The 21,138-nt window shown below is 36.1% G+C and overlaps 1 protein-coding gene and 1 long non-coding RNA gene across 5 annotated transcripts in view; one reads left to right on the top strand and one right to left on the bottom strand.

The window, feature by feature from the left end:
- LOC110827962 (neural cell adhesion molecule 1) overlaps nt 1–21,138 on the top strand; it is a 428,987-nt gene that overhangs the window by 58,045 nt on the left and 349,804 nt on the right. The window lies entirely within an intron of this gene.
- LOC110827961 (uncharacterized) overlaps nt 1,239–21,138 on the bottom strand; it is a 500,889-nt gene continuing 480,989 nt past the window's right edge. Inside the window, exon 4 of the long non-coding RNA XR_015537743.1 lies at nt 1,239–1,312. This is a non-coding gene — a long non-coding RNA (uncharacterized LOC110827961). The remainder of the gene's footprint in view (nt 1,313–21,138) is intronic.

Genomic DNA, 21,138 nt, shown 5'->3' with positions numbered 1-21,138 from the left:
ATTACTACTCTAGTGTACTGCAAAGTAACTTAGACAAACCTTAAATTAGAGTAACCACCTGCAGAATGCACCATCACCATACTGCGGTCGCTAACAAGTAATTTTCGCCACCACTAACCACACAATGCGCACGCACGCACGCACACACAGAGGTGTATGTCCTACCCAGTACCCTATATCTGATCCATAAATTGCCCATTAAGCGGATACCAGCTGTGACTTTATCGTAGTTTGGATGGTGGAGTGGGAAAGCATTGTCCAGGTTTTTACAGCATTTACTATGTAAGTGACAACTCTCTCCCTTCTCCTATATACCACTTTTTATTTAAATGTTGTTATGTAAGAGCTGTGGAATATATGTAGTTCTGGTGAGTGGTTAACATAAATTAAACGCATTGTACAGACACACTTCCCAAGTCTGATAATACTAGGGTCGGAGATGTCACATCGCAGAAGTAAATACCGCACATATTTGTTTATATTTCACTTCGTCCCAAAACATGTGATGTTAGAAATAGTAAAACGTATCACAAATTGGATCACAAAAAGTATTTTCAACATTGAATTCAAGTCCTGCTAGGAATTTAAAATAGGAGAAAAGAGAGACAGGACGATGGTACGGTAGGTTGAGTAGGAGGCGGAGAAGAAGGAAAGGGAGAATGAAGCGGAGGATTATAATTATGAGACACTTTCATCTTGGAGTCTGATGCAAATACACAATTTTTTTTTTCAGCTAAAATTTCCCCACAAGTTACATTTCCATATAGAAAATATGCCTTTTCGCAGGATATAACAACAAGAAAAGCTTTAACTTTTCTGTAATTACGCCGTGTGGCCTTGAAATTGGTTACCTACAAGGCCATACTATGACGTCAGAACCCAGAGGACTACAATCGTCATACATTTACATTTTTCCACTATCGTTTCCTGTAGGAAGTTCCTCTGCAAAGCACGTTTTTTAAGCAGTAGCTTTACATTATACGCTTTTATTGACAGCAATCCATTTGTCTCTGCTTAATACATTAAACCACACAGGGAACTTTGTGTACTACCTGCCGGTATATTCAGTTCCTCTGGAGTTCGCCCACAGCTCGTTGTTTGTTAGACTCAGACGATTCCAAGAATAAACACGGTATTTCCTTAAATAGTTTAACCATTGAGCTTTGTAATGAAGACACATTGCGTTCTCGCAGGTAGGTACTGATGAACTACGTGCATCAAAGTGTTAAATTACTGTACCTTGATCAGGCTGATGTCATTTGTAGGATGGAGCAGGCTCAGTTATTCAGCATCGTAACCTTCATATCGAGTCCTGTGAGAGTCAGAAAATAACATTTTTTGAGTGGAAAACAGAACCGTGCAAAATATTACCATACAGCGTAGAAATTAAATTACTTTTACTCCCTGACCAGTAAAATACCGGATCCCAGATAACTTTCTCTTATAAAAAAAGTATAATAAAATCATTCAGAGCATTATTTCATCATCAATACGATTATGATTTAAAATAATTGAGTGTATTAATGAAACGCAGGACAATTCGAGAACTTCTACGTTTGTCTGAAGCATTTGTGGCCCATTTTTTACTCACTGCTTTAATTAAAGTGGTTGTAATAAGAGATAGGTAGATATTTTGAAAAATTGTGATTTCTGCTGAAATATGGTGAAATGTAAAGAATTTTCTTCATAAAATATGTTTGTTGAGAATTCACCTGATGTACTGATCCGAAAACACATGCGGACTTACGCCATGAAACAAATAGAAACAGTGTTATCGTTATGAAATGTCGACTTAAATCTAATACTTGATCTGGATTCACATCCTCAACTTGTTTTAACCAAGTTGAAACATAACTTTAGCATCTCTTGAAACACCCTGCTCCCACTTTCAGCGTGCGCTGCTCCTTTGAAGAGGACTCCGAGGCCCGCGAACTGGTACGGCCTGGTATGCACTGACTAGCATTAATACAAAGAAGATAATAACGTAACAATAGGATGTAATCAGACTGCACCATTTCCTTTGAGCGTGATTATCTATTGGTCTTTCTTGACTAGACTTGACATCGGAAGGGAATTTCTGGCATAACAACTACACGTTCATTCCGTATTCAGCACCGAGCACTGCTAGCGAGTTCTCGCAGCGTCTGTGTTTACAACCAATTACAAGCGATGTAACAGACACATCGTGATTAGCAGAGCTCTCTACCTCTCTGTGTCGGTACGCATTTGAATGAAACTAATGATCAGTAACTGTGGCACATCACGTGACACAAAATTATAAATACTCGATACCTTCACGCATTTTTACTTACATGTCTCCATATCATGCTGTACATTATTACGGAGGGTGGTTATTGGTGCATGTGCATTCAAAAACAAAGTCTTGAACAATACACGAGTTAATAAATGAAGAAAACAGTGAAACCAAAAGAAAGAGTTACAATAATTAAAACAAACTTATTTATACAAGATAAATTAATTTTGGTTCTGTATTTGAGGGCGACGATCTTCACCACCTGTTACCGATCAGCTTGTGGTCTGTTCCGGTTCAGATTTAATTCTGAGATCCTTGATTCCTTAGACATTCGACAGTAATGACATTCTTCTTATCGTAAGACCACTGAGAGTGTTATGATTACATTCCTTTTTCAAAGGTTTTACAAAGTGCCTTTCGATAATATTTTTATTACTCATTCTATTTGCGATTTGTATGTTGGTCGCTACATCTTTGTGATAATCGTTGCAGACGCGCCTGTGTGTGTAGAAATAAATTGAACTTCTCCGTATTCTGTAACAACAGGGACTGTAACGAGGCTCGTAGACACTGAAAATTAACAAATCCCAGTGCCACCTGGTGCATTCTGTGTTCCTATTCCCGGCTCCGCGCAGTTTCAGCCAGTAGATGTAAATTGAGCTTCCGTATTGAGACCCAACTATTTTACGTGTAGCTGATTTTAAAAAAAAAGCATGACTCACTTTTTTTTTTTTTTTGTTATTGGCTTTCGAAACGAGAGCGTTGATTTGCATACGAGATGTAAAAGTCACTTTCCTTCACCAATCCAAACCAATACTTTTTTTAAAATTTATCATATAGTAACGCAATGATTCCGAATCATCAGTCTCTCTAATAAGAGGGAGAGAAAGGCGGTCCAAAACTAATGTTGTCCTTATTCCGCGTAATTTTGTTAAATTCTCCGAAACTTGCAAGTTTTTATGTTAATTTTGTGGCTCTTTGTTTGTTCCCTTAGTACAAAATGCACAATTCATACGTTGTATTTTACCAAGGTATTCACAACTGTAGGTATGCTATTATAACAGACTCAAAATGGGTAGTATTCGTAACAAGAAAGTGGCAGCTGGTGTGTGAGTGAGGTGATATAAAATTCAGGTATGTGAAGGTTGGCGTCGGAGAGACTGCAAAGCGAATTAATTTTTTTTAACGTGCTTGCACGGTCTCAACGAAATAAAATTCTGTAGTATACTACAGCGATGCTGGTACGAGGAGAATGTGGCAAGGGATATGAATTCTGGGACAGAAATACGCTTATTTTTGGTGGCTTCTATTATTTTGTACCACAAGAAGACTCATTTTGCATATTATGCAAAAGCCATAATCTTTTACAGATGATTTAATTTCATTCGCTTCCATCAGCTGCGTTAGTTCTGAGCCATGCTCAGATATGTCAGCCTGTGTTGTATTACGTAACTTGCTGTGAAGTATAATTACGATTCCTGACGAATGTCTCTTATATGTAGGATGATATTACACACAAATTTTTTTACAATACTAAGACGGTACGTGTGTTTGTCACGGCATGTTGTCATTCAATTTGTTGTTTTGGTTTTTTATATAACTCACGCTGCACTCCAGAATTAATCAAAAATGACTTTCCTGATACGCGAAACACAATATTTTATTTAAATTATTATCTGTGACTTAATCAGGAGATATTATTTCTGGTCTTAGAAGAATGCTATTTGATTGAAATCTGCGGTCTCCGAGGAAGGCTGGTTCATTCCTCAAAGTATATTTTTATCCTAAACTCTCAGTTACTGTATTCCTCTGCCAAAAATCAATACCAAGTCTATTTATTGTTCATACCCTCGTCCGTCTAATTTTTGTCACGTGAAACAGCTTATGAAAACTATTTTCAAACGAAATACTTGAAATATTGATAACGAAGTAGATAAATTAAACACAGTGAAAGAAAAATAATTTATGATGTACGCGAATCGATTCTTCGCGGTTTCGAACTCCATTTACGGCCGTGAATAATGTTATGGTTTTGTGTAACCGCTAACATTATACTATTTCTAAGGTTCAGGATAAGCTATGTAAGAACTTTTACATAAGAATCGAAAGATAATTTTTTCATGCGAAAATTGCTTTTAAAAGTGAAGCCATGTATTTGTTTACATTACGTGTAAGCTAGTTTATGAATATTTCTGATACTTTCAGTTGGTGCTATTATATATGTATTTTATGAATAAAAAAAAGTATTACATTTCAGGCCTAGTAGGTTCACCCACAAAAGAAAGTAATGTCAGTAATTGCCTCATTCATTCTTACCAAAAAGTATTTAGTGTTATATTTTAAAATACATAAAACCATAAAGATCGTGAAGAATATATTAATTATCGAATAGTAAAGTCCATTATCTTCTGCTACAAATTTTTAAGCAGATAATTGATTTACACACAAAACTGTGGACTGTGTCTCTCTTCATTTCTGATCTCTTATATTAGGAACGTATGTATCTCTTTGCAGAAATTTTGTTTGCAATATCCAGCCATCTATTACAAAGAGACAGTCTTCGTGGAGGTTCAGTGATGCGGTTTAAAGAACAGAGACAGGCACAACAAAGGTATCTTGTTTGCTTCGTTAACAGCAACAACGGCAGTACATAAAGACACTGTTTTGTATCTGTTATAACATTTCCTTTGCCTTTAATGCATTTCTACTTGAATTTCCTGATTTAATTAAAGAAAAGAGGAATCTCAGCATAGTAGTTAAATATCAGAAATATGAATCGTGTTTCTTCCGAGTGAACTAGTAATTTTGTCACATAGCTGGTTCGTGGTTTTATTCACGATATCTTGGCACATTGTGCCCAATGCGAACGTATGTAGATGTCACTACGTCCACCAGTCCGCGCGACCCATCTTCAGAACTATTACGTAACTACTACTATACGTAGTACCGGGCCAAACGTTGTAGTGCAAATTTGATTTAAAAATTGTAATAGTCAGGAATACACGTTCACATATGGGAATATTTATACACGTCTTTATGTAAGATGACGGTCAAATATACCTTATGACCCGTCATTTAGTGGAGATGAGGTGCTGCCCATTGTCGTTGCAAAGGTTAGGGAGACGATCGGTAAGGAAACGATCAATCTCAAGAAGCTAATCCAGACTTGTAAAATTAGGTATGTAATAAGAGGTAAGGTTTTGACATAGTTGAGGCCGTTAGTCGCCGGCTTCCCACGTCGGTGACACGGTTCAATCCACGTGGAATTTGTAGTTGATGGAGTGGCACTTGGACAGTTTCTTCCCCGAGTCCTCCGGTTTTCCTCCCATATTCACTCATATATCATCTGGGGTGTGGACAGTCGACCCGATGAGGTTCATTTCCGAACAGACAGGTTTACCCAGTCGCTGAAAAATAGACTACTCATGCGGAGGCCATCACGTGGGTGGCCTACATCTACTAATTCTGAGGTCATGATTGAGACGTATTTTTCGTTATTCTATTTTCCCACAAGCACCAGCAAATTTCAGTTTTTCTGAAGCAGTATTGACTATTTTGAGGGATTTTCGATTGCGTACTTCGGTTTTTTCCTTTTTATTTTGTATATTTATTTAGAACTTAGTATGGATGATTTTTTTTAAAGTCTTTCAGTGTTCTATATCTTTGAAGCCCTAGGTTTTGCTTTTGAGTTTTCTACCTCTGCTTTCATATTTTCTCTTTCCTTTTATTTTCTGAATCGTCGGTCATTATCTACTGGACTACACGGAATAACAATTCACAAGATAGCCATCTTAATATTCGTCTGCTTGAGAACCTGAAACATCAAAGAGATTCGCGAGATATACATTTACGGAATTTTTTATTTTGTTATTAACTTTCTATGTGTTACTTAGAAGTCTCTGAAGAACGAAAGTAAGGAGATTGGAAAGTCTGTGTGTGCAATTCATATATATCAGGAAAAATGAGAAGCATAAAATAAAGAAAAAGATAACCCAATCTTCTAAATCTGAAGAATGACCTGTGGAGATGGGTAGTCCTGTAATGAAAGGTATCTTATGCCGATTTTGCAAGGCGTGAATAAGTGATATAGTGACTAGAATACATGGATGGGCGTCCTGAACAGGATAAAGGAAGGACTAGTGGAGAAAACGTATGTTACGATATTCTGATAGAATAGTTATGTAAACGATTTTGTGATTGTGATAGGCGTGTGGATATATGAGTGATGAATTAAGATCGCATATTATGCAGGATTCAAAAGATGCAAAGATGAGAAAGTAGTTTTAGGTCAATTTTAAAGGGAAGAGAAAGCCATATAACACAGGGTTGTTTACGTCACATCAACGTAATGGTTCAACAGCTGTCGTGAACAGTTTTAAAAGATGCAGATTTTATTACTTTTTAATTTTGGAATGCCTGGTTCAAGTCTTACACCGCAGTCTTATCTTTTATTACTGAGGTCCTGCCTGGGTTCTTTACTGTTAAATATTTGAAAATAATCCACGATATTCTGCTTCAATGTGTGACATAGTCTTTAAGCCGGCCAGTATGACGTTGGCAAATCATGAAACAAGTTAGGAAGTGCAGTGTAGCGTAAATATTCTGTAGCTTTTGCTGTTAATTTCCACTTGATCTTTCGCGAATGGCGGAAGTTGTCAGATCTGTGTGGTGACGAAGGTGTTCAGGGCGTCTGGCTAGGTGATGAAATCATTTTGGAGGATTCTTCTTTCCAGGTAACCACGGTATCTAATCAATTTAAATGTCGTCTGCAGAGGTATTGGAATAAGCGCAGTAAAGTGTTTTGTCGTTGCGTAAAACGGTTGTTAAAATTGTCCGACTTAAATGGAAATTGAAATGGCTGTTCAATTTCTCGTAAATTTCTGCAGTATACTATGTTAGCATACGTGGTTTATCCGTTCTAAAGTTGTTTTATGCGTCCAGGTAAACAGATAGAGAGACAGACGACAGACGGACCAAGCCGGGTTGCAAACACATTCACAGCATTAAGTACCTTTTCCTTGAACAGGATTAATTTACTTAAAAAGTATTCTTGATTTCGTTCCGAGTATGTCAGTCGAAATGTTCGTGTTTTATATGTAGGTCACGATCAAACTGTAGTGGGAATATATGACTGCATGAAGCTTATATGTGCTACAAGAGAAATACAATCTAACTTTATGCGGTCAGAAAATAACCTTCGTTTAGAAATGGTCGATTTGTATGATGTAACAATTTTTATATGCATTTTATATTCGAAAACAGTATTTAATTAAATTTTCCGATAGTGAGTTTGCAAGAAGGGAGCAAAATATCTGGCCTGAAATGATATTTCATGATACTGCTCTTGTACGTAGTACAAATGTTTGAAATGTTGTCGTAAATGCCACTTCATTCTATTTTAGTGAGAACATAATTAGAGAATGTGCGATGTTTAAAATTAATTATGGAACATTATGGAACATGCTCCCTCAGGAAATTCATGCATTGAGCCAGTGTCAGTGTACTTTATTGTTGAGTGGTTATTTAAATAAAACATAGCTGAGGTTCGTATGAAAATTATCCTACACTTTCTTCGTAAACCATGCAATAAATTGTGAAGATTTTGAATGACTAAATTACCACATTAGAGACGATACTTATATTTTCGTTCATACCAATTTACACTTGTGTAGTGAAAGGGTGAATACAATAACTGCCTCCCTAAAGATCTTCATGCAGTCTTAGTTGGTCAAGAAATTCCCCGCCTTTAATGAACCCAAATATCCAGTACCGTGTTCTCAACAGCCTTCACGAAACACGGAAAGCAATTATAATCAGTGCCTTCCTCATTAGTTTTTCTTAGATGTACCGTCAGTACTTACGCGTCTTAATAACATAAATCCAATTAATGAAACAGCTTTCATTCGAAGATTGATGTGAGGAACTGGTTCGCCACAACCCAGTTCTCTCACGTTAAAAGGATACCATCAATCGTAAGTGTTTACGAACCGTTGTATTAATACTGCCGTCGATCAAAGATATCTGAATACATTAATTAAATTACCTATTAATCATCAACAGTAGCGACATGAGATAGGTCTGCTTGTCTACCTCGCTTATGTACAGCATCGTTAAATAACTTGTGACCCGGTTTTGTGGAATGTTTCCAAATTCTTAACACTCTAAACTGGTTATATCTTGAAGGAGTAGAGGTGTCAAAGCGAGAGTTACATGATGATAAGATGATTTATTGATGACATGTAATGACTGACTTATAACAAGAGTGTAATGGGACTGGAATGCAAATTAACGATTCGAGGTCTAAATCTCAGATCATCTTAATGAAAATAATTAAATGAGGTATTCAGAAATGTATTTGAGAATGTCGACACACATGGTTTTTGTCATAAAAATAATATTTAGTGGCTTGCAGTATGAAACGTTTTAATACATATACGCTGAAGGAAAACTTTAGTAAAATCCCGGAAATTTCAACTTTGGATAGCAGAGTTTCCAATTTTGTTGAAGAAACATACGTGTTTAATTTTTAACCAATAATTAGTTTTATTTGTTTCAAATTTATTTACTTAAATTGTGAACTGATTTAATTTACATTACTCTTGCGTTGTATCACGAAAATAGGTTTCTGCGCGCTGAAAACTCTTGGGCGTGTAAAATGAATTATTACGACTGGCGAGTAGAAACAGAGGGGTTGGGGGATGGAAGAAAGGAAAGCTTACTCTATGCCTGTATTAAACCCAACTGAATTGCTCTGATAAGATTCGTTTGAATACGGGATTTTTAGTGAGAGACATGAGTAGCGAGGCAGCGAAACGGGGCGAATTGGTATTGCTGAGTGTATACGGGTGGAAAAAAGGAGAGGAGACGATGAGTTGTACAAATTCACAGTACCCTAACCAGAATTATGAATATTTATAAAGTGTCGCGTAAAACGCGCTGAATCAGCTTCGCTATTCTGAAAAATTAAGTACAAAAGAGTATTTCTACTGATATCATGAATTTAACTTCCGAAATTTTCTGTGAGAATTTTGTTTTCATCCATTTTTCAAACGAGTAACTAATTTATGGAATTCTGAATGTTGTCGTTATTTGCTTTATGTTTACATAAAGAAGGAAACTGGCTTTCGTTGTTGAAAACTCACGTTCATGTTGTGCTTACATAAACCTATCCCCATCGATACAAAAAAGGACAACATTTTGAACATTTGTAATTTTTATGATTTGGACTTCAAAGGGACTTTATACAAAACACTATTGGGAGTTTATTATTATTATGACTATGTGGCAGTGTTATAAACATACTTATCAAAACAATTTATACGATTCTACGATTTTTAGCAAGGGTGTGGACCTATTAATTTTCATTCGGGACTGCTGTACGTACGTGGTCTGCCGATTTCGTCAGAGAAGATTTATGACATCTTAATAAATAGCCTTTCCTTAGTCAGATGGATTTGTGCCACCTGTGCCATGGGAACGACTAAATTGGTGTTCAAAATGTATCAGCTTCCTAAAATAACGTAAGACCAGAGAACGGTGTGTGAGTGAGATCAGTCCGAAACTGCTACTCGTGTCTAATATTCCTAATGGAAGACACACTGCCCTCCTCACAGGACCGTGGTTATGTTTACTACATCTTGATTGATTACCCAACCTGTGATGTCCGAACGTATTTTAAAAGGTTGCGGTGCCATCCGCTTATGCTGATTATAATGACGGTATGCGCGTCAAGCTGAGAGAATCGGAGCGTTCGTTAGGGTGAAGGTAATTACCGCAATAATGGCTGCCGTCTGACGAGCACGCCGCGAGGTCAATCCATTAAGGGTCAGGATATCCTCTGCTCACCGGAAGTCATCCGGTCACCGCCCATTACACGCCGTTTGCCACTGCATGCTCACAGTCCGGCTAACTCTAATATCTAGGCAATGTGAAGGGGAGAAGGACGGAACGCACTACGCGCACAGCCACTTCGCAGAACCGTGCTCTGAGGTAAAATTCCGCGGTTTGTCCAATTTGTATCTACACGTCGGTTTGTCCAATGCGTATTTACACGTCCTACTGCCCTGCATGAGGCGAGTGCTGAATCACGGAGTTCAGCCCATATGAATGTGTCTCTCACCCCATTGTTCATTGCTCTTTAACTACGTGTCTTGTAATCAACCTTCTTGTTAAGAAAATCAATTAATTGCGAAGAAATCCTTTACAACGTACACAGTTTCCATTATTACCATGGTTACGTCAACTAACATGATTACGTTATTTGACATGGTTACCAAAATTACAATGGTTACCACGGTTGCCTTGGTTGCTATGGTTATCGCGATTTCCGCGGTTATATTTATTTATTTATTTATTTTAGTGTTCTGTCTGACGACAGGTCCATATGAACAGGATCCTTCCATCCTTTTTTCGGACTGGGACCTGTTCATATACGTTCTTGGCAGATGATCCAGAAGTGGTTTGCCATTGCCTTCTTCTGTGTGTGAATTGAGTAATTGTTGGGATGCCACGGAGAAACCGGGGAAGCCCCCGGAGGAAAACTCCGTGTTGCCAAGACCACGGCCTTGCCCAACACAAGTTATAAATTCGGGCACCGCCGGGAATCGGACCTGAGACCCCAGGATTACAAGGCCAGCGTTCTATCCGCTAGACCACCGTGGCTATTATTTCCGCGGTACGTGAAAGAAAATTTTAATGGATAATGTTGCTACAATGAACACTTTCGTAGACAGAATAAAATGAAGGACTTTTCTTCTGTTAAGAGAATAATTAGCGAAGAAGTAAGAAAGCAAGGATATTACGGTGTACATGTATGTTTACGCTTAGTGGTTACTAATATGTGAAGAACACCTGGCCCTGTTCACGACTCATAGTTTGTCTTCATCTAGGGCGTGGAGAGGGGAGAAATGATTGGCATTGGCAGTACAAATGAGTTTCTCCAGGTGTTAATGTCGTGGTTTGGTTTAATTCATCACCAGACAAAAGCTAGTCGTGTTGTCAACAGAAGCCATCAATGCTGCACATTACGTGTGGTGCGTTTCGCACTCCAGTCGTGTTTGCCCTGAGCGCGCTAAATCCGCACAAATGTAGCGAGATTATCGCTTGGTCTTCCTCCGTGTCGCAACTTAAAACAAAACGACACGCCTAGTTGTGACCAAAACACCTGCGTGATCGCCGAGAGATGTCTCATCTTTGTGATTTAATCGCGAGTCTGAGGGGATTGCCGGTTTATTGGCTTCTTGTTGAGGAAAAGCAGCACATATACTCGATTATACCCTGCGTGGTTCCTCTGGTATCAGCGAGATCTCTACAGTTGGGATGATTAACATTCATTATACCTTCTTTTGTCGTTACAGATCCAATTGTGTTTTCAATTACAGCAAATTTTCGATTTGAATGTGTATCGATACTCAATATAGTCCCATGATTTATTTCAGTTATAAAGGACTTTAAATATTCTGAAATTTTTATGTTTACATTCTTCTTTATTTACTTCATGGATGGCATCATTGGGAATTTTAAATACTCACATCACAAAATATTTAGTGCTATATCACTATTATTTATAATAGTTCTATTGGAAAGGCTGACATAGGACTCTAAATACTAGAGGCATTTTTACAAAGCGTAACAGAATCACAATCTAGATGACATTTCAGGTTTTCACAGCGGCGGATATGAAAATGACTTTGTTCTGGGATGTTATGTCGTATAGACTGATAGAAGTTTACTAAAATATCAGAGATGCTTGCTGCTTAGATCATTACGAACATAATCTTGTTTTACGTTGATTGAATATTTCGGAAGGTTCTTTTTGAAGTAAACTGTAAATGAAACATTATAAAATGTTGATTTATTTGGACAACTTTGAATAATTATGAAATGCATGATGGTCATTAAAAGTGTCTCACAGAATGTAAATATATGTTAAAGATTATAGTTCACTGCTAATGTGATTTTATGATAACGGCGTATAAGTACTCTAGTGTCTGTGTGAGAGAAGCAAATAATATTGATAAATAACTAGTACTTACAAGTGGAACATAAATAAAAGGCAAGATCTAACGGCTTTCTGTCTAGGGCTATTAACTATTTTTTTCTACTTATATTATATTGATTGGAGAGAAAAATAGAAGAATAGTGAAATTTGGAGTGGTAAATACGGCACTGTATTTAGTTTGTAACTTAAACTACTAGAGGACGTGACCTTTTTTGGTTTTGACGTCATGTGGAGGTACCGTGGTGCCAGTGTATGGAATGATGATCTTTTTACGAACGCGAATAAATATTCTGTTGTGCTCTGTTTAAGAAGACGCTCAAACTTGCTTTTTGTAATAAAATAAAAACAGTATACAGGATTCTCGGAGAAATGTAGCTCATCTAGATCCCGAAACCACATTCAGAGTAGACGGGACATAACTAAATTATGGAAAGGCTACGCTTAGTGGAACTTCGCCTATTCAGCGCGAAACCTCAAATATCACGGAGTGAATGAAGATGATGTGGGACGGTTCGTATCGAATTTTGGCTGGAGGCGGAAATTGCTCGTACAACTCAATTTGTGGGATCTCTTGACTGTTTTATGAGACAGATCGTTAAATGCTGAGAGATGAAATGGAAGGGTAGAGGTAATATCGAACTGACCATCCCTTATTACTATCCAGTGTGTTTAGTATAATCGGAAGTATTCTAGCCACATAAATTTCAAGTATATATATATGAACGTTTTAATGGATGTTCAAGTTTTGTCGACCTTCCAGGAAACTGAAAGCTAACATGTTTACGTCAAACAATAAACTAGATTAATATGTAAGGCTGTGAAACTGCGACTCTTACTTTGAAATAAGAATATAAATGCAAGTGCTCCGTAAGGTAAGGTGTTAAGGGAAATAGGTTAATAATTACATTAATCTTTCAAGGTTATGCTATATTTTCATACGATTCCATACGAGTATTTCTGTTACAAAAGTACTCACATGTAAAAGCCCGAAAAAGCCCGATTTATTAAAGGACCTAAACGCATTGTTGGATGATCTAAGTACTCACTGGGAGGAATAAATCTTGGTTATAATCTGACATTGTAATATTTGAATGAAATTTACCGATCTCTATAAAATCACGGCAAAAAATATATTACATATATGCGCTGTCTAAGCACCCACAAGAGCGCTGACAGCTGAGATACGCGAGATTTGCAACGCATTTCATATACCCAGAGAGCAGAGGGAGTCTGAAGTCACTCCAAGGCTTCGCTTTTCCAATTCCGTTAATCGACTAGCTCAGCTTGGTTTGAAGGGAGTAAGTCTGTGGACGCACACGTTAATAAAATTTCTATTTTTGTATTATGTCTTATGCCTTTCATGGAAGTTTTGGAAGTGTCTGAAAACAGGAAACGTCTGTTTCTACAACCTTTCTTCTTGTGTAATTGTGTAATTATGTTTCACATTCCTGTATTACATGCCTATGTGACGAATCATCGTTAAATATGATGAAATGGCACTAAATTAAAGAAAAATATCTGTAGCTAGTGTCAAAGTTCGAAAGAGACGTTCAGGAAAAGTACTCACTAGTGAAAGTTTTAAAGAAGCGAGAGAGTATGTCTAGTTTAAATTGGGAGCAGGTGCCTAAGGGACGCGATCGTAGAAAATAGCAACTTAAATGTGGAAAGTAGTAATGGCTGGAAGAGTAGCAATTGGGATCTGTTTAGAAATCTGACGTATAAAGGACTTGAAGTTGTTTTCTCTGCTGTTAAAGGAACCAAAATTAAACTATTTATTTATATATCGATTACGGTTCGAACGCATTTGGAAATTATCAACAAAATTTCTTACAACCTTTAGGTTTATGTATCATTTATCAAGTTTACCAGAAGAATGTGTTGCTAGTCCCCCCTATTTGGCTATAAAATAATTTCTGAAAGCTCGATACACGCTTTGGGAGTTAGTCGTTATCAGACATTCATATGATCATTTTTCATTATTCCGGCAAATAAATATGTAGTTTTAAATATCTAGAGTAAAGTATTCATTAGCATACTTGTTTGGTATTCAGAGGATGTAGCCTTCAAATCCTGACGCTGCAACTCATGTATAAATCAAATGATGACAGGTTTGTAACAACAGTCGTCTGAATAATAATATCGTCAAGTCCCGAAGTGGATCGGAAACGAGCATTAGATATGCCTGAGACATTGACTCCACACGACTGTGAATAATAAATGTAAAATGTCCGGAAGTATATTTATCGGGAAGTATCCATAAAGTCATCATGCATATCGATCATAATTTTCATAGATGATGTATTGCCAATTTATGATTCTGGAATAAGGCTTGACAGACCTGTTTGAGACTTCTGAACTCAGATAAATATTAAAAATGCATGTGACAACTACACCTTATAGTGTTAGGAAGGAAACTGCACATGTGTCTTCTGTAAGTACATTTTCCCCTTAGGTTCTCCGTCCATTGGTCTCCGATGTGATGTGAATGCGTAGGCATCCATTTTAAATGCATGATTGTGTATATATTCTGAAAGAAGTTATTCAGAAATAGACGTTTCTAATTTCTGAGCCCAATGATTCCTAAAATGTAATATACTCGTTAAAAGAAGTACAACTACAAAGTTTGCCTTTAATATAACTGGTGAAATTCTGGTGCATGTAAGGGTTAATGCCTTTGGATTATTTAACGAAAGATATTTTAATCAGTAATACCACGTATCATGAAATGAGACGTTTCCAGGTGAATATTAATGCTGAATCTCATGAGAAATGTGGTTTGGTTCGTGACAGTGCTATGGAATAACGTCAACTGATTTGTCACGCCATATTAATTCTTGTAATCTCCTGTGCACAAAACCACAGGTAATCGAACTGGGACATTTTCTGATTAGGTAGATTGCATGACGATGTTAGGGTCAGTAATAACAGCAGCCGTCATTGCTGATTAATTAGTTTCTACGTCTATATTCCGAAACTGCATGGGAATTGAAACTTTGGTTCCACAAGGTATGACTTATGAAATAAATACCTTGATCGGTAATTTTCAAATAACAAAATTATTCACTCACCTTTCTTTAAATACAAGAAGCTTAAAATATATTGACCTTAAAATTATACGTCACAGCATAGATCCTTCAATTTTAGCTCCATATGGACGAAACGCAGATATATTAATGAAACGTTAGATTGCATTATAGTATATAAACTAAAATTCTCTAATAAATTTGGTGGCAGGGCAAATGAGATGGAGAAGTCATGTATAACACACATAAACACTTTTAAGTACTTAAAAGCTTACATCTTAAAGCGTTTTAAGTGGTGAATAAGGATTGGCCAGTGTAATGAATGTGTCGATTCATTTGTTTTCAATCTGCTGACAAAATATCCATTATGTTTTAATTAATTTATTGCTCGTATTTATTACTTTACTATTTTCCATCGTAATATTCTTAACTAAAATTGTAATAGTGTAAATCATTTCTAACGTTGCATTTAAAGACAGGTTTTGTTTTATTAATTATCAGTTTCTTCAGACTTAAGTACACAATAGTTTTGTGTTCGATACATGTCTTACTTAATTCTAAATTTAATTTCCAAAGGAACCTCCTCGTCTGTAAACAACACTCAAAAATACCGTGAAGCTTTTAATTGAATTTTTAGTCCTAATTCAAGGTGTTTCTGTCCTGGTTGGAAACAAAGGTATTCCTATTTTTGCCATAAGTACACGGAATCTTTCTTTATTTGATATTATATTGTATCGAGAATTCAGATGTAAGGTCCCGGTATCTCTGTCGATATACCGAAGAAAACTGCGATGAATTTTAACCACGACACCACACATCGACGAGTATCGCGATGGTTTCTTCTTATAGCTCGGATAGTAATATCTTCTCATCCTGCAAGTCAGTATTCTCTTCCAACTAGATGCTAAAGTTATAAAATTTGAAGCATCTGCGAGTGCGGTAACGGTTATACGTGTGTATATTAAGATAAAATATAATATTTCACTTACCATACGGTTAACCCAAAACTATGTTATTAACATCAAACGTGTTCAAATATTTATTACAAGACGTTGAGCTGTATGTGTTTTTAAGTCATAAGATCTAAGATGATTATATTTGGTCTTGAAGCAGATGAGCAAACAATGCATTGGTCATTCATTTAAACGCAACGAAATATGACCATGTAGTGGTATCTGAAGGAATGTTCGAATTCATGTACAGTCTAGAGGAAATGGAACGGACTGCACACTCACTCTTATCCGGAGCTATCAATATCAAAGATCTTGAAGCCCTAAGTAAAGAACAACGGGTTCTTCCACTTGTGCTTTTGTACTGTTCAAAATTACAGTTAAACTAAAAATGTATGTATAGTATAACGAAATCTGTCATGTAACGTGCGAATACTTGGGAAGAAGGCTGTTCAATAAAAGATACTTTTTTATATTTTTGCCATCGCGCAGTCATTAGAAATGTCTTATTTATTTTTTTATTTATTAACGCACATTTACTGTCACAAATGTAATGCTCATAATTTTCAGTAATGGGTTTCACAAGTCTTGTGAAAAAAAACAACTGGTTCCTTAAAATTGTGAAGAATTTATTCCTCAGGGTAATTTTCTGGAAGAAAGTTAATGAACGTGAACAGACTAATGGTTAATATTTGTTTCGTACCTAAATCCTGTTTGCTTAATCTTTCATATTACATTATCCTCGAGGCACATTTCGTCCGTCAATCTGACGGGCTGCTATGAATACAGACGCAACTTTATTAGACTAATTGCAATTTCTTGGAACTGGTACGCCCGACAAGATTCTTGTTCCTATTTATTGATGGCTTTGTCTGCTTAGGATATCCATAATACAATAGTGAGTCCTAAACATGTTGAAGTAGATATTGTTATTGTGAAATCCGCTTTTTCACTACATCATATTACAGTGTAATATTTTAGTTTTATATTGTAGAAAATATTTCAGGGAGAATCGAAATGTATATAGAAACAGTGCATATATGTTGTAATTCACATATGTGTAAGCCCATTTATCATTAAAGAACGAAATGAAAACTGTGCAAATTTCTTAACGTAACATGTAGTTTTATAATAAACTTTCGATTTCATTGTAGGTAAAGGATAATGAAAGTGCAGTCATTTCAAATATTGTATCTGCTTTTGTATTTAGTGCTAGACGTTTACATTGTTGGCTATAAACAGCTGTCTTCATGCTGAAGGTTTCATGATTTCTTCTAGAGAATATCTGAAGAAGTTTTTAAATTGATTACAGTCACTTCTTAATGTAGGCACTACTAAACACCCCGCTTTTGATATTTATAACCTCCCCACACGCGCCATGTTTGTAGCCATCAACGATCCTGAAAAGTCTGCGTATCACAAAACGGAACGAAATGAGAGAATATATTTTAAGGCTTTCTTTCCTTGGCAGCATTTCATATTAAGGGGCTGAAAGAACCAAGGTAAATGTGTAACTTTTTTGTCCATCTTAAATGATTATACTTACACATTTTTCAGTCTTTTATGTTTGTATTTTGGAAACAGTATAATAATTTCCAACTCGTCTTCAAATAAAACAATTCATGTAATAAAATTTCCGACCAAGAATAATGTTCTGAAGACGGTAGAATTAAAATCGCCGTTTATTTATATAAGCCTTAGCATCAACATTTAATATCACTGTTTTATGTAAAGAAATATTTAATCAACTTTCTGTATTAATATTATGAATTAAGTCATTCGCAATAACATTTCTTTAATTTATACGTTACTCAATTACGGAGATTGAAACCATCCAATATTTACTTGATATTTGCTAACTATGCAGTTGTTTAATTCTATATAACACAGGAATTCTTAATTTCGACACAAATAATAATGCAACTTCAGAACTTAAGCAGTTGCGCTGTTTGCAAGTACAGGTAATTTCGTATTTTTGTAAAAAATCTTTGTTTGCTCTTTTAAGGTTTCCTCCAGATTTTGCTCAACGAAAAACTTATTTGCAGCTGCTATTGTAGATGCAAGACGTCCATAATTTAAACATTACTGCTGCAACGAGCATTAAGGCACCCCCATCTGGGTGCAGTATTGCCCATAGCGAAAGTCTGTTGCGATGCTGAAAACTAGCGGCACAGTATGTCCTGCTTGCGAATGAATGTAGTTCTGTTCCAAGAGGAATGTTAAAAGGCAAATGCAAAAAAGAATTTAGGAATATGTTCGTTTATTTGTCTGTTTAATAAGATTAATTTTAGATGAAATTTACCATTTTTGTAATTCGCAAACTATGATACGATTAACCTTGTGTCGTTTTTTGAGATAAAACAGGTAATGTCTCGTTTAGACTTCACGAGAGAAAATAACTTTATTTGTAAGCGTTGCTCGGAAAACTCTACGAAATAATACAATAACTTTCTCTTTAATTTTTTACATTTTAACTTTTATATAAGTGTTTGTTGATACAACTTAAAGTTATAGTCTTAACATTTGTATCGTTAAAGAAACGCATAAAATCATAATTAAATTATAACTAGCCAAAATTGTCTTGTCTTTATTTTCGATGACAGCGTTCGACATAGTTTCAAATTTTTGACGGACTTTCCTTTTTTGTTCAAGGCTTTAAAATCAGAAGCTGATCACATGTTAGAGTACTTTAACCATCATACTGTACAGTCACATCTATGGATCAGGACCGTCGCTGAGAAGTTTACACTTAGTTAATGAATTAGTTCGCTGTTTTGAAATGTTCGAATATCTGCATCATGTTCACTGTAGTAATTGCTATTTCGCAACTAGATTAATAGTTCTCAATATCCGGGATTTTACCTACATCGATATCTATATGACTGTTTTTTATGATGCTGATAATTACATCATATATTTCATATACTCTGCTCAGCAAAGACGAGACCCAAAACCGCTATTCTGTCGTAGCTAACGTATTTGGCAGATGTTTAAAGAGTGGCATCCAATCCCGTCTTGTATTTGTTTCATTAATATGATAAATACACTGTGTGTGTGTCTCTCTCTCTCTCTTAAATCCTTCCATCTAATCAAGAACTCTAAAATGGATGCTTATCTCCATTTTCTGCTATCTAAATATTTTGGACATTTGTTACTTCACCTGTTCGTACTTCCTGTCAGTACAACGTAACTGAAACGTTTGCTGAATGTTTAAGTTACGACTCCCGTTTTCTGTAGAGGAAGTCAATTGGCTGAAGTTTTAAGTTGTGGTAGTAGGATCAGGTGCGAAGCTGAACGTTGCTAAGCCCAGTCGTGTGGTTTCTGAGATATACTTTCCGTATAACTCGTAACAGATCGTAAGATTCTAAACTGTTGGCTACATTATAATTTATTAAAACATTCCACGTTACTAAATGATGGAAGCTCTGTACTAAATCCCATTTTCTCATTTGTTTCAGGTAAGTTTTCACCGATATGATTAAAGTATTCGTACGTTTTGCGGTTTCTTCGTCATATGTGGAAGCATGACAAGGACTATGCCAGGCCGGTAAGCTGTTTCTTTTATGTTTTATAAGATTTATGGAAGAATTATTCAGATGGCTGTGGTTATAAGAATTGTGTGTTCCTGACACATGACATATTGCTTTAGGTGGAATCCGTGAATTGCAGGCATTTTTCCGCAATCATTGTGATTCCCGAATTGGTTTAGCTTAACCAATAATTCCTAGTATGTTGATCGAAGAGGTTCTTCTTAATATCTGTTGGATAGTAAAGGCATGAAACAACATTCATACACCCGAAATACATTATAAATGTGAATTACTTTAAATTCAGTTAGTAAATAAAATTGCCTCCCAATTTTAGGATGTATTTTTAACACTGCATTAAATTCTTACTTATTCTTACTTGTATACATGCTATTTTGTCAATTTTGATACTAAGCCTAAATGTAACTCGAATAATAATGACTTCTGTGAATAATTTAATAGGCCCTTCCCTACTATTTGAATGAAATGAAACAATATTAGAACGTCTGCTGTACTTACGTTTTTAAATAATTTTTTTCAGTTTGTCAGTATCGAAATTGTCTGCGTGCTATCGGAACCTAATACGCAGATCCTGAAATCTTTCCAGGAAGCTTGTAATAGTAGTTTTATGGTACTTCTGAGTTATTCATTGCCGAGAAATGTACATGAATTACGAAGTATTGATATTTGTAAACAGAAAAGTTCAATACTTTTAGCTGTAATCGGAAATGACAATCACTCCGAATTCCCTAGAAAAATACATAAATGCTTATAAATCCGGTCGATGGTTATAAATATGTCACTGAATTCTGTGGTGACTCTTAAATCACCGAACTTACACGTTAAGCTCTGTAAACGCTAGTATGGAGGCATAAGTTTACAATCCGATATAGAACGTACATTCGGTACTGTGCAGTTCCGTGTTTCAGGCGCCGTTGTAGTTTAAATCAGTTATTCAGTTGTGAGACAAAAGTTATCGGTATTTTATGATACACTTCAGAGCTGGACCTATATAAATTTCTATTGGTCTGCAACTAGCCCATGGTCACTTAACATTTTGTTCCAGGAAGAGTGGATTTATTTTCATAGTCATACCACATCAAAAACTAGTCATATTTCGATTATTACGATAATGTATGCTGCGTGTTACGGAAGCGTGTACGTCATATCGGCGTGAGCAAACAGTATCTGTGGTAGGACAACTAATTTTCCCTTGGAACATTTTGAGAATTCCCAGATCTATCACCGTCTACTTAGCGAGACCTGCCTGTGTCGTCAATGACAGTTTGTTGCTGGATTTAAAGCACTGGTTGTGTGAAATTGTCTGTATATAAGTTTTACTTGGAGAGGCAAACAGACATAAACTAAGTAGAGCAGAATTACG

Source organism: Zootermopsis nevadensis, unplaced genomic scaffold, assembly GCF_977971745.1.
Source record: "Zootermopsis nevadensis isolate Lab colony 2312 unplaced genomic scaffold, Znev_1.0 Znev_ptg000029l, whole genome shotgun sequence".
NCBI lineage: Eukaryota > Metazoa > Arthropoda > Insecta > Blattodea > Termopsidae > Zootermopsis > Zootermopsis nevadensis.
This window is presented reverse-complemented; position numbering and strand designations above follow the sequence as displayed.